The 3717-nt window shown below is 40.1% G+C and overlaps 1 pseudogene; it reads left to right on the plus strand.

The window, feature by feature from the left end:
- Positions 1-2288: 2288 nt before the first annotated feature.
- LOC118731085 lies at positions 2289-2431 on the plus strand (annotated as a pseudogene).
- Positions 2432-3717: the final 1286 nt, after the last annotated feature.

A 3717-nucleotide genomic window follows, 5' to 3' on the forward strand; every position in this document is an offset into this window, starting at 1 on the left:
ATTGTACTAGCCTTGTATTCCTGGAATAAATCCCACTTGGTCATGGTGTATGATCTTTCTAATGTAATGCTGGATATGATTTTCTAGAATTTTGTTGAGGATTTTAGCATCTATGTTCATCAGGGATATTGGCCTGTAATTATCTTTCTTTGTGGTGTCTTTATGTGGTCTTCAGATTTGGGTAATGCTGGTTTCATAGAAAGAGCTGGGAAATGTACCTTCCTCTTCAATTTAGTCTGAGAAGGATAGGTTTTAGTTCTTTGAATGTGTGGTAAAACTCTCCTATAAAGCCATCTGGCCCCAGGCTTTTCTTTGCTGGAAGTTTGTTGAGGACTGCTTGAATTTTTTCCTTAGTTATTGTCCTATTGAGATTGTTGATTCTTATTGATTGAATTTTGGAAGGTCATATTTTTCTAGAAATATATCCATTTCCTCTAGGTTGTTTAGTTTGTTGGAATATAGTTGTTTATAGTAATCTTTTTAATCCTTTGTATTTCTGTAGGGTCTGTTGTTATTTCGCATTTTTCATTTCTAATTTTGTTTATTTGGGTCCTCTCTCTTTGCTTCTTGGTGAGCTTGGATAGAAGTTCGTCATTCTTCTTAATTCTTACATAGACTGTTGATTTGATCACCCAACTGGTTTATGAACTGTATTATCCTATTCTGAATTATTTTTCTGACATTTAATTTACTTCCTTTTCTGGTGATTTCTCCTTTTCTTTGTGGGCTATTCTTCTGTCTCCCCATTTTGCTGTCATTGAAGGATCTATGTGTAGAATGACATGGGGCCTATGGCTGCAGTGAAGGGCCTGGTGGCAGGTTCACGAGGTTGCATGTGGTGGCTGCTGGCTCCCCTCATGTTCACTGTTGTGGGTGGTAGCTGCTGGCTCCCCTTTTGGGCACTGTCATGGCAATGGCTGTTGGTTCCCCATCAAGTTCCCCATGAAGGCGACAGCTGCTGGCTCCCTGCAAGGTCCTTGATTGCTGCTGCTGGAGTGCATGATCATGATGCCCCTGGCTAAAGCATCTGGCTGGTGGGAGGAGAGTGCCCTCCAGAGCTCACAGTAGCCCTCTGCCAGAGAGGCTAGAGTCTGGGTGTTCTTGGGTTCACCAATGAGGCAGTAGTTCCCTGGCTGGTATGGTTCCCTAGCCATACCAGCCAGGGAACTACTTCACCCGGGTGAAGGTGAGGCTGGGATTCCAGTCACAGCAGCTCTCCCCTTCAAGACGGCACATCCTCTGCAGCAGAGCTATGAGATTACAGCCTGACCTATGCGGGTTTGGTCCGCCAGCCCCTGAAGGTCCTGTGAGATCTACCGTGTTTCCCTGAAAATAAGACATCCTCCGAAAATAAGACCTACTTACAGGTTTCCTTCTGAGTGAAATATAAGGCATTCCCCCGAAAATAAGGCCCCCCTAGGCTAAACATGAGAGATTTGGTCCACTGATTCTGAAAGAAATGGAATCACAAGAAATTCACCAGGAAATTCAGGAATTGAATTGTTATGATGATGTTCCAGAAGATGATGACATGATTGTCATTGAATATGTGAGTAAATTCTTAATACTGTAGGATTCACAGATTGTCTGGTTTGTGTTGACAACTACCGTACTACCGTACCATATACAGGTAATAAATTTCCTTTATTTTCATTTAACAATAAATGTGTACTGTATTCTTCTTCATGTAAAAATAAGACATCCCCTGAAAATAAGACCTAGCGCATCTTTGGGAGCAAAAATTAATATAAGACACTGTCTTGTTTTCAAAGAAACAGGGTAGCTGTCCCTCCCTCCCCCCCCCACACACACACATCACATGTCCACCCACTCTTTTTCACTCCCTTCCTCCCTCACACTCTCTCACTGTCATCCCCTAGCCACCATCTTGATATCTTCCACAAACCATTTTTAATGAGTAGTTTTCTGCAGATATACAAGTAAGAATAAAAATCATGATGACTACTATTACTCTGTATATCTAAAATTTTTAGAAACTTAGATCCCAAAGGAGGGAAAATCTTGGGAAAGATTAGAAAGAGTATTGACCTATGTTTTAAAGTAGCCATATGAGAAAACAGATAATCTCTCTTTTTTTAATTTTGTTTTCTGCTCAGCAAGCCCTTGATGAGTAGCATCTTCTGTATGTGGTAATCTCACATTATGCAGGGTATGTCTCTAGCAACATTGAGGGGGAATCAAGGATTAAATGTCAGTGAGAGAGAATCTTGTTTGAAACTTAAACTGATCTAGAGTATCTAATGGCTATAATGAAGACATATTTTCAGTCCCCCTGGCAGTGGGCAAGGAGACACCTGATTGGTAGTGTTGCTCTTATAAATCAGGGGCAAAGCAGATGTATAGTCCTTAGTTCATCCTAGCTTGATGCCCCTGTTGGTGGCCAGAGCTGTTTTATGCCTGAGGCACATAAAAAAGCAACCATATTTTCAGGAACATTTCAAATCTAAAGTACTTACTCTTATATAATCAAGGTCATTTTGCCTCAGGAGAAGAGGTATGCTGCTGTCCTCAGCTCAACTCTGTCGCCATCTTCATCCCAGTGCTTCTGGGAATCCTTCCTGCCATGATGCCTCAGCTTTCATTTATAGGACCTAGAAACATGGCCTATAAATTTTCATTTAGCTGCAGAATTCCTTCTCATAAAAGGAGCCTTAGATATTTAATGATTCCTGAACCACTAAGAACATACCTGAATGAGGAACACAGATGTCCAGACCCAGCTCCTTCTCACAGCCAGAAATTCCTGGAGGATTTGGTGGCCCAGCTGGGGAAGCTTGGCCCAGTGTAGGAGCCAGACTCAAACTCAGTTCCTGATTGGTTTAAAGTTCGGAAGATAGACAGTTTGTAGGATAAGAAAAATACTTTCCCCCTGACTTTCTTCCCTAATTTTTTCTCTGAAGCTCTGTAAATTCAGCCAGAACCTTCAGCTTTTTGTCTCCAAACTTCACCTCACTGCAACCTTTTTGTGTGTATCTAGTCATTCCACACCCCACCCAAGACTGCCCTAATGGGCAACTAATATTTTTGAGAATATTTTCTATATAAACAATATTATTTTTAAATGTGTTATCAAATTCATAGGCTCATATGTGGTGCAGTAATTTATTAATGAAGACTTAGAACAATGGATAGAGAAGAGGTGCTTTTTTAATGTGCTTTTATTTTCCAATCAGTGCATGTGATGATTCTTGGTCCTGAGTCAGATATGAGCGAGAGTCTCCTCAAATCACTATCTCAGCACCTACCAAATTTCAAGTTATACTACAAAGCCACCATAATCATAACAGCCTGGTACTAGCATAAGAACAAGCATATAGATCAATGGAACAGACCGGAGAACACAGAAATTGACTCAAACCATTAGACTCAATTAATATTTGACAAAAGAGGCAAGAGCATACAATTGAGTTAAGACAGTCTCTTCAATAAATTATATTAGGAAAATTAAATAGATGCCTGCAAAAAATGAAACTAGACCACCAGCTTACACTATATGCAAGAATAAACTCAAAATGGATAAAAGATTTAAATGAAAGTCATAAAACCATAAAATTCCTAGAAGTCATAGGCAGCAAAATTGCAGACATCTCTCAGGCAATTTGGTTGTAGATACATCTCCAAGGGAAATGGAAACTAAGGAGAAAATAAACAAATGGGACAACATCAAAATAAAAAGCTTCTGCACACACAGAAAAA

Source organism: Pipistrellus kuhlii, unplaced genomic scaffold (assembly GCF_014108245.1).
Source record: "Pipistrellus kuhlii isolate mPipKuh1 unplaced genomic scaffold, mPipKuh1.p scaffold_m20_p_3, whole genome shotgun sequence".
In the NCBI taxonomy this organism is placed as follows: domain Eukaryota; kingdom Metazoa; phylum Chordata; class Mammalia; order Chiroptera; family Vespertilionidae; genus Pipistrellus; species Pipistrellus kuhlii.